The sequence below is a fragment of the Palaemon carinicauda genome, unplaced genomic scaffold (assembly GCF_036898095.1).
Source record: "Palaemon carinicauda isolate YSFRI2023 unplaced genomic scaffold, ASM3689809v2 scaffold210, whole genome shotgun sequence".
NCBI lineage: Eukaryota > Metazoa > Arthropoda > Malacostraca > Decapoda > Palaemonidae > Palaemon > Palaemon carinicauda.
The window spans coordinates 33,343-44,822 of record NW_027169702.1 but is presented as its reverse complement, the minus strand read 5'-3'; positions in this window follow the sequence as shown (position 1 = coordinate 44,822).

Below are 11,480 nucleotides of genomic sequence, written 5' to 3'. Positions count from 1 at the left end.
AGCCCTTGGGCTTATAGCATCTTGCTTTTCCAACTAGGGTTGTAGCTTAGCTAGTAATAATAATAATAACAAATAACATGTTATGATCATTATTGTCATTATTATTATTATTATTATCATTATTATTATCATATTATTTTCATTATTATTATTATTACAAGCTAAACTACAACCCTAGTTCATAAAGCAAGTTGCTATTAGGGCAAGCGCTCCAACAGGGAAAAATAGCCCAGTGAGGAAAGGAAACCAGGAAATACACAACTACATGAGAATAATAAACAACCAAAATAAAATAGTTCAAAAATAGTAACAACTTTAATTTAGTTCCTTCACATATAAACAATAAAAACTTAAAAAAAACAGAGGAAGAGAAATAAGATAGAACAGCTTACCCGAGTGTACCCCCAAGCTAGAGAACTCTAATCCAAGACAGTGGAAGGCCATGGTACAGAGGCTATGACACTACCCAAGACAACTTGTTTTAGCGACACTCGTTAACTTCTTAAGCAGGGCCCATAAACATGTAAGAAGACCAATGTATAAAGTTTAATGAATTTTAAAATAGTTATAAGGTGTAGGAAGAAACCTCAACGAAATCCTACGATAGCAAAGGGAACTAGAGGGATACTCAGTAGAGAGCATACCTCCGCCACAACAGCTTATTTCTCAAGGTTAGGTTAATTAGGTCGACCTTGACCTTTGACCTAGGACTTTCAAATCTAAATCACTAGCACATTTCGACAACAATTAATTCTTGAAAGTTTTACAACTGAGTAAAATTGTGGCCAGGAAGTTTTTCACAAACAGACAAACATCGGGCGAAAATATAACCTCTCCTACTTAGTCGGCAGACGCAATTACGATAAACAAGACAAAGTCTGACTTTGATAAGCCTAGGGATAAACCACATCCTAGGTAGTAGGTTGGCCAGGGCACCAGCCACCCGTTGAGATACTACACTTAAGTGACTCCTAAAATTTCTCTCCCCATGGTACTTATATGTAACTGCTATCAATCGGTTTTAAAGGACTCATCTTCCACAAACGGTAAAGGAAGGGCGGCGCCCTTTTTTCCTTCCAACCGGCAGTTAACTCTAAGTTCAATGAATGTGTAGATCCAATGTCGGCACTAAAAGAGGAAGGTGAAGGAATAACTTCAAGTTCTTCTATCGACAATATGCAATGAAGCTTCATTCCTAAAATACGATGTCTTCGTCATCACTACTCAACACAGCGAGGGGATAAACAGCGACAGAAACAAAAAGTGTGCATCGGAAGGTTACACAGAAACTGTCAGTCGACTAAATTTCTCGGGAAATCTGCAAAGCCTTTCGTCTTCCCTAAATTCCCTTGCACACAATTAATTGCTAACCATAAACTAGATGGAAAGAAATTAAAACAGCCAGTTGACGGCACCAGGAGTAAAGTACAGAAGGTCCTCAGCTTAATTGGTTTTGAGAAGCTGTAAGTCGAATTGTTTGCAAGTCAAATTTCGTTACATTTTGGCCTAGGGTTGGCCTAACCTGAATACCAAACCTATGATTTCCATCTACAAAAGTAAAAAATAGTCGGGTTTCATATGAAATAGATCAGGTTAATAGAAATGTTGTTATTCTACTGTATTAACCCTTTTACCCCCAGGCTATTTGGAACTTTCCAACCCTTAACCCCCAGGCGTTTTTTTTCCAAGCACATTTTGCAATATATTTCTTTTAAATTGCTCTAACAGCCTTGATTTTTGTCATAGATAGGTCAGGTTGGTCTCATTCTCTTGGACAATGCCCGAAGTTTCTCAAGTTATTAAAAATATGCAAAAAAAAAAATGTAAATAGCAGTTTTTTGCAAGGACGTACCAGTACGTCCATGGGGGTAAAGGGATGAGTTTTGTGAAACGTACCAGTACGTCTATGGGAGGTAAAAGGGTTAAATTATGTTATTTTTATTAGTAAAATAAATTTTTGAATATACTTACCCGATAATCATGTAGCTGTCAACTCCGTTGCCCGACAGAATTCTATGGAGGGATACGCCAGCTATCACAATACTAGAAGGGGGTGTACTTACCAGCGCCACCTGTGGCCAGGTACTATAGTACTTCTTGTTGACACCTCCTCAATTTTTCCTCGGTCCACTGGTTCTCTATGGGGAGGAAGGGAGGGTCGATTAAATCATGATTATCGGGTAAGTATATTCAAAAATTTATTTTACTAATAAAAATAACATTTTTCAATATTAAACTTACCCGATAATCATGTAGCTGATTCACACCCAGGGGGGTGGGTGAAAACCAGTGTACAAGATTAAAGGATAGCTAAGTATCCCATATTTCATATAACAGTTATCTCAAATAACAATGAAATAATAAGTACCTGGTAAGGAAGTCGAATTGAACCGTTACTCTGCCTCTTTTTTAAGTTCGTCTTCCTTACTGAGCGCAGCGTTCCTCTTGGAGGCTGAATCAACCCAAAGGTGCTAAAGTATATAGAGTTGCAACCCCTACTAAAGGACCTCTACAAAACCTCTAACCCAGGCGCTTCTCAAGAATGAATAGACCACCCGCCAAATCAAAAGGATGCGGAAGGCTTCTTAGCCTACCGTAACAACCATAAAAACAACAATAAAAGCATTCAAGAGAAAGGTTAAAAAAGGTTATGGGATTAAGGGAATGTAGTGGCTGAGCCCTCACCTACTACTGCACTCGCTGCTACGAATGGTCCCAGGGTGTAGCAGTTCTCGTAAGGAGACTGGACATCTTTAAGATAAAATGATGCAAACACTGACTTGCTCCTCCAATAGGTTGCATCCATTATGCTCTGCAGAGAACGGTTTTTATTAAAGGCCATCGAAGTAGCTACGGCTCTTACTTCGTGGGTCCTTACCTTCAGCAATGCAAGGTCTTCCTCCTTTAAGTGAGAATGGGCTTCTCTAATCAGAAGCCTTATATAATACGAAACCCCGTTCTTGGACATGGGCCTCGAAGGTTTCTTGATGGCACACCATAAGGCTTCTGACTGTCCTCGAATAGGTTTAGACCTCTTAAGATAATACTTGAGAGCTCTGACAGGGCAAAGAACTCTCTCTAGTTCGTTACCTACCATGTTGGAGAGGCTAGGTATTTCAAACGATCTAGGCCAAGGACGTGAAGGAAGTTCGTTCTTTGCTAGGAATCCGAGCTGAAAAGAACATGTAGCAGATTCGGTCGTGAAACCAATGTTCTTGCTGAAGGCATGAACCTCACTGACTCTCTTAGCTGTTGCAAGGCAGACGAGAAAAAGAGTCTTGAGGGTAAGGTCCTTGAAGGAAGCTGACTGGAGAGGTTCGAACCTAGGTGACATAAGGAACCTTAAGACTACGTCTAGGTTCCAGCCTGGAGTGGATAGACGACGCTCTTTAGACGTCTCAAAAGACTTAAGGATGTCTTGAAGGTCCTTGTTGGAAGAAAGGTCCAAACCTCTGTGGCGGAGAACTGAAGCCAACATACTCCTATACCCTTTAATCGTAGGGGCTGAAAGGGATCTCTCATTCCTAAGATGTAGAAGGAAGTCAGCTATTTGGGTCACAGAGGTATTGGTAGAGGATATTGAATTGGCTCTACACCAGCTCCGGAAGACTTCCCACTTAGATTGGTAGACTCTACGAGTGGAAACCCTTCTTGCTCTGGCAATCGCACTGGCTGCCTCCTTCGAAAAGCCTCTACCTCTAGCGAATCTTTCGACAGTCTGAAGGCAGTCAGCCGAAGAGCGTGGAGATTTGGGTGCAACCTGTCTACGTGAGGTTGACGTAGAAGGTCCACTCTTAGAGGTAGAGTCCTGGGGATGTCGACTAGCCATTGAAGTACCTCTGTGAACCATTCTCTTGCAGGCCAAAGGGGAGCAACCAGCGTCAGCCGTGTCCCTTCGTGCGAGATGAATTTCTGCAGAACTTTGTTTATTATCTTGAACGGTGGGAATGCGTAAAGGTCGAGATGGGACCAGTTCAGTAGAAAAGCATCCACATGAACTGCTGCAGGGTCTGGAACAGGGGAACAGTACAGCGGAAGTCTCTTGGTTATGGAGGTGGCAAACAGATCTATGGTCGGTTGACCCCACAAGGTCCAAAGTCTGTTGCACACACTCTTGTGGAGGGTCCATTCCGTGGGAATGACCTGATTCCTTCTGCTTAGGCGATCTGCTGAGACGTTCATATTGCCCTGAATGAACCTCGTGACCAGAGTGAGGTTTAGACCTCTTGACCAAATGAGGAGGTCCCTTGCGATCTCGTATAGGCTCCTCGAATGGGTCCCTCCTTGCTTGGAGATGTAAGCCAAGGCTGTGGTGTTGTCTGAGTTCACCTCCACCACTTTGCCTAGCAGGAGGGACTTGAAGTTCAGCAGGGCTAAATGAACTGCTAGTAGCTCCTTGCAGTTGATGTGGAGCATTCCCTGTTCCTCGTTCCACGTTCCCGAGCATTCCCGTCCGTTCAAGGTCGCACCCCAGCCCGAGTCCGATGCATCTGAGAAGAGATGAAGATTGGGGGTCTGAATAGCCAACGATAGGCCTTCCCTGAGAAGGAGATTGTTCTTCCACCACAGGAGAGTGGTCTTCATCTCTTGGGAGATTGGGATAGAGACTGCTTCGAGAGTCGAACCCTTGTCCCAATGAGCTGCAAGATGGAATTGAAGAGGGCGGAGGTGGAGTCTCCCTAGTTCGACGAACAGGGCCAGTGATGAAAGGGTCCCTGTGAGACTCATCCACTGTCTCACCGAGCAACTGCTCCTCTTCAGCATGCTCATGATGCACTCTAGGGCTTGGCTTATCCTGGGGGCCGATGGAAAAGCCCGAAAATCCTGACTCCGAATCTCCATTCCCAGGTACACAATGGATTGGGAGGGAATGAGCTGAGACTTTTCTATGTTGACTATCAGACCCAGTTCTCTGATTAAGTCCAAAGTCCAGTTGAGACTCTCCAGACAGCGACGACTCGTGGAGGCTCTCAACAGCCAGTCGTCTAAGTAGAGGGAGGCTCTGATGTCCGATAAGTGGAGGAATTTTGCTATATTCCTCATCAGATGAGTGAACACCATAGGAGCTGTGCTTAGGCCAAAACACAGGGCTTGGAATTGGTAGACAACCTTTCCAAAAACGAATCTCAGGAAAGGTTGGGAGTCTGGATGAATAGGAACATGAAAGTAGGCATCTTTCAAGTCCAACGAGACCATCCAGTCCTCCTGCCTGACCGCTGCTAGGACCGACTTCGTCGTCTCCATCGTGAACGTCTGCTTGGTGACATACGCGTTGAGCGCGCTGACGTCCAGCACCGGTCTCCAACCTCCTGTCTTCTTGGCCACAAGAAAGAGACGGTTGTAGAAGCCCGGGGATTGATGGTCCCGGACTATAACCACTGCCTTCTTCTGCACAAGAAGCGACACCTCCTGGTGCAATGCTAGCCTCTTGTCCTCTTCTTTGTAGTTGGGAGAGAGGTTGATGGGAGATGTGGTCAGAGGTGGTTTTAGGCAGAATGGAATCCTGTAACCGTCCCTCAGCCAACTGACAGACTGGGCGTCTGCACCTCTCTTTTCCCAGGCTTGCCAGAAGATCTTGAGTCTGGCTCCTACTGCTGTCTGGAGATGCGGAGAGTCAGTTTTTTCCTTTAGAGGTCTTGGAGCCTTTCCTAGACTTGCTCCTGGAAGAGTCTGGACGGGAGCTTCCTCGGCTGGGGGCTCTACCACGAAAGGGCGGTATGAACCTCGTAGCAGGGGTATCAGCCACTGGGGAGCGATAAGTCCTGGGGACTGAGGTAGCAACCTTAGACTTACGAGCCGATGAGGCTACAAGATCGTGTGTGTCCTTTTGTATCAGGGCAGCAGACAAGTCCTTAACCAGCTCTTCGGGGAAGAGGAACTTCGAGAGCGGAGCGAAAAGGAGTTGTGACCTTTGACAAGGTGTAATGCTGGAGGAAAGGAATGTGCACAGCTGTTCTCTTTTCTTCAGAACCCCTGATACAAACATCGACGCAAGCTCACCAGATCCATCTCTAATGGCCTTATCCATGCAGGACATTAATAGCATGGCAGAATCCTTGTCCGCAGGGGAGGTCTTCTTGCTGAGGGCTCCCAGGCACCAGTCAAGAAAGTTGAACATTTCAAATGCTCTAAATACGCCCTTCAGTAAGTGATCAAGGTCTGAGAAGGTCCAGCAAACCTTAGAGCGCCTCATTGCAGTTCTCCAAGGCGAGTCTACCAGACTTGAGAAGTCAGCCTGGGCAGAGGCAGGTACTCCCAAGCCTGGTGCTTCTCCTGTGGCATACCAAACGCTCGCTTTCGAAGTGAGCTTAGTCGGAGGAAACATGAAAGAAGTTTTGCCAAGGTGTTGCTTAGTCTGCAGCCACTCCCCTAAGATCCTTAACGCTCTCTTAGAGGACCTTGCTAGGACTAGCTTAGTATAGGTGGACTTAGCTTGTTGTATGCCCAGCGAAAACTCAGATGGCGGAGAGCGGGGAATAGCAGAGACAAAGTGGTCTGGGTAAACCTCCCTAAGCAGAGCCAAGACCTTACGAAAGTCAATAGACTGTGGAGAAGGCTTGGATTCATCCACGTCTGACGAGGGATCCAGGTGTGCCGCCTCATCATCAGAAGCCTCATCACCAGAGTGTAGCGAAGAGATCGGACAAGAATGCTGAACAGCAGAGTCAGAACGAGTAGGAACAATATTAGTGGTTTCCTCTTCAAGTAACTGTTGAGGGAAAACCTGAGGCTCAGACTGCAAAGGCTGAACAAAAGACGAAGCAGAAGGAAGGCGCATGGGTGGAGGAGGCTGACTCCTAGCATGAGTGGTTGAACCCAAGGGTTGCGCTTGCTGAGCGATTGGCGGAAGCGGAGTAGCAAGTTCCTGTTCCTGTGGTGTGAGCGGAGCGCGATGAGGTAGAGGCTGCGCAGAACAAGGTAAATGTCTCGCAAGCTGAGGCTCCTGAGGCGCAAGGCTAAGGAGTTGTGGTGCTAGCCTTGTGGAGGGTTGAGCTCGCTGCAGCGAGAGCTGAGGAGACTGATTCATGGACGGGAGAGGTTGTTGTACCTCAACCGAGTGTTGCATCACTGGTGGAGCAGCAAGTGGAGGCGGAGGAAGAGAGGTATAATCCTCCTGATCCCATTGTAAAGGTTGCCTTAAGGAAGGCGGAGGCTGAACACCACTGGGAACAGCAAACTCAGAACGTGGCTCAACATCGTACGCCTGGCAGGTGTAACTGCGATCAGGCGGAGCGAGCGCAGGCGGAGCGAGCGCAGGCGGAGGGAGTGCAGGCGGAGGCGGAGGCGCAACACTCTCAGCCCGACACTCACGCATCAAGTCCGAAAGCTGTGCTTGCATGGACTGTAGTAGAGTCCACTTGTGGTCGGCAGAAACTACAGTAGGCTGAGGTAAAGCCTTAACAGTCGAGCTCTGTTGTGGCAGAACCTTACTCCTCTTGGGCGGAGTGCAGTCGACTGATGACTGCGGCGAGTCAGAGCTGAGCCAATGACTGCAGCCTGGCTGAGCACTCGCGGACTGGACTCTGCGTTTAAGTGGTCTCGAGACCTGAGTCCAACGTTTCTTCCCTGACAGTTGATCAGCGGACGAGAAAAAGACGGGCTCAATCGTCTGCAGGTGGGAGTGACGGTCTTTGGAAGACACGCCCGCAACCACCGAGGATACTTCTGTGCGCCGAACAAGGCCTGCCGAACCCTTATGCCCTTCGACATTGCTTCTCCCCTGGGCTTGGGAGCTTGCAAGAGGTCCCGGACTGGGAGGACGACTGGCTCGCACAGAAGTATCCTCACGCACCACACTGACACTAGCACTTGGCACTGCACTGACACTAGCACTCGTCACAGCACTGGCACTAATTCCACCCACTGCACTCTTGACCTTAAGTTCCTTGACTTCGGCCATAAGAGACTTATGATCACTTACCACTGACTCTACTTTATCGCCTAAGGCCTGAATAGCACGCAAAACAACAGACATATCAGGCGGAGGGCAAATAGTAGGTTCGGGGGTAGCCACTACAGGGGTAGGAAAAGGTAGGGGATCATGAGGTGAGGAAAAAAGTGAAGAGTGAGAAGAACTCCTCCTAACTCTACCTCTCTCTAACTTAGTTGAATATTTCAAAATACGGACAAATTCAAGTTCCGAAAGTCCGGCGCATTCCTCACATCGATTTTCTAACTGACAGGGCCTGTCCCTACAGTCAGAACAAGCGGTGTGAGGATCTACCGAGGCCTTCGGAATACGCCTATTACAAGACCTACATCGTCTATGGGAGGGGGCTTGCGAAATGTCAGACATCTTGAATCCAAAGAGTTAGCCAAGGGGGGTTCCAAAATCAAGCAAAAGATCGTTAACCGTTAATCAGGACTATATAAAAGCTATCTAGCTAATATAAGAAGGTTTCCAGTAAAGCGACAGCCGAAATCTGAGAGAATACTTCACCAATTAGCCGTGAAAATACTCGAAGATCATAAGCGTATCCCAGAACGTCTTGCCGGAAGCACGACAGAGGAAAAATTGAGGAGGTGTCAACAAGAAGTACTATAGTACCTGGCCACAGGTGGCGCTGGTAAGTACACCCCCTTCTAGTATTGTGATAGCTGGCGTATCCCTCCATAGAATTCTGTCGGGCAACGGAGTTGACAGCTACATGATTATCGGGTAAGTTTAATATTGAAAAATATAATATTCTTTCATTACAATAAAATAAAATAAAAAAAATTAAAGAATATTCAATTAAAACCATAAAAGTTGAATGTAATTATAAAAGTTAGATAGTTTTCAGAAGACCTGCTTCTGAAATAAATCTAAAAATACCACTTGCATAGTAAGACACATCATGTCCAAGAATCTTGGCAAGGATGAACCTTCCACCCTCACCTCGAGCCGCAAACAAATATCTATTCCTTAAGTTATTATAATTGGGGCATTCGGTCAACAAATGCCTCACTGTTAAAGGTACGAAACAGTCTTCACAATACGGTTGATGTTGGCCCTTCAGCAGAAACTCGTGTGTCAACCGGGTATGACCAATACCAGCCAAGCTGAAAGTTAACTACTATTAAAGGACGAGGGTGTACATTCGCGCAGGAGCATATGAATGCGTGTATTTATGGACATGTGGATACTAGAATTTTAGTTTGCGAGCCAGCTCCCAGAAAAAATGAAACTCGTAAACCGTGGTACCATTGTAATTGGAAAACTATGGAAAAATGTCCCTGAACGGCATGAAATTCATGAATTTGTGCCCTATGGCCAAGTGATGAAGGCAGAAGGTCATTTCGCGCCAATGTATTACTGAAGGGAAACAGCCGCAGCTACATTTCTCTTGCTTGAGGGTACACTCGGGTACACTTCTATCTTATTTCTCTTCCTTGTTTCGTTAAAGTTTTATAGTTTATATCTATATTTCAATGTTGTTACTGTTCTTAAAATATTTTAATTTTCCTTGTTTCCTTTCCTTACTGGGCTATCACCAAAATCCGAAAGAACTGCGTTTCACAAAGGGGTTCTTTCCAATATGCTAGTTAATAGGTATACTCATAGGGTTGGGGAATGTTAGAGCGCCCCGCAGGAAGAAAGGGATTAAAACAATGGTAAAATTATAGAATAAGTTTTTTTATAGTTTATATATGACATATGCTTTGTGTTGTTACTATTTTTAGAATGATTTAGTTAATTTTTTCTCATCATTAATCTATTTCCTTATTTTCTTTCCTCACTGGGCTATTTTTCCCTGTTGGAGCCCTTGGGCTTATAGCATCTTGCTGTTCCATCTAAGGTTGTAGCTTGGCTAGTAATAACAATAATAATAAAACAGTTTTGTAAAAAATAAGACAATGTATTTTATGGTCTTTTGAATGGCTTATAAAATGATTTCTGGCAAAAACTCCAGTTTTTCTGCAATGGTGGGTTGACCACCATAATTTTCTATCCTAACCTATCATTTATAACACCATGAATAAAAGAAGAGCTTTAATTACACTCTACAATGTAAGTCAATATTGAAAAAAAAATAATTAAGATGTTTAGAATATAAAACGTTGGGCCATTTTTTCTATACAAACATGTAACCTGGTGTATATATAGAAAGACGGCCATGCTACATAACTACTTTATTTTCAGCCTTATCGCTAAGATTACAGCAGTCTAAGGGGAGTCACATAGGGGCATTAGACCCCATTAGGTATATAAATAATGACACTACTTGTAGGTTAATTAGGTAAGGAAGTTTAGGTTAGGTGTTCCAAGTACGTATGTATTCCTGTCCGTTATTATACAAAGGCTCCTATTAACTTACGACTGAAACACCACTTATCAGGTTGTGTGTGTAGAACGTTGGAAAGGTTTAGGTTAATCATTGTCCATTTTTAAAGAACACGTGAGGAACTGGCCGCTGATATACAAAGGCTCCAAACGTTGAGTCACTAGGCCTGCCACTCGCATGGATAATATGAATTCTTCCTATCTGCATCTGTCTTTACCAACACTAATAAGTGAATTTACGAGTGTTCAATGAACTAACGCTAATTATTCACTTTCGGGTCTTTGTTTCGCTCGCAAATAAAAATGATTTCATGGCTTTTCTGTCCTGGTAAGCAGTACACGTTGCGCCATGCAAGTTAACCGAGAGGGTGAGTATTTAGGTGGACAAAAATTTTTGGGGGGTGTATGTATGATACCGGCCACCTGTCTGTTTGATTACGGCTATGTAAGGGGGGTCGCAGTGGGGCATTAGCCCCCCTGTTAGTTAAGTAGGTAAGGACAAGGCTTGTAGGTTAGGTTAAGAGGGAAAGTTTAGGTTAGTTGATGTCCATTTTTAATCCGCACATACTGCCGTATTCTAAGTTAGCCATAATACATACAGGTGGCCGCTATCGTACATACACCCCGACAAAACCCTACACCATAAATAGCATCTCTAACTCCCTGTATGTCATTCATGCTTCACTGTATGATGACTAAGAACACAATTTTTACCTTTTATAGATAAATGGAGAGATTTAGAGGGCCTAGGCAAATTCCGATAAGCAAGGACGATGTCTTAGGTTGGGTCAATGTGAAATTTTTTATTTTACGAAATTGTATATAAAAAACGATATAAAACTTAAAATTATGAGCAGGCAAACTCCCAAATAACTTAAATATAATTAAATACAATATTTAATCAGATATCATTATTTATTTTACCCGTAAAGTGTAGAAATCTAACAACGCTACCGTAAGCTACAGGTGGCTGCACTTAAGTACATGAAATTACTTATTTCCCGTATTAATTACACTTAAAACCCGATCTTAACACTGAAAGTAAGTTAATACAATCTAGTAATTACTATAAATCATAGTTAACTTACAGTAATATGTAGATATTATCCTATTTTTGAGTAATTTCCGTCACGCACTTGCACAAAGATTGGGCGGGTAAACACAGTGTTGCCAGTTGGGTTAGTGTAAAATTCCCTAAAACTCTTGATAAAAAATC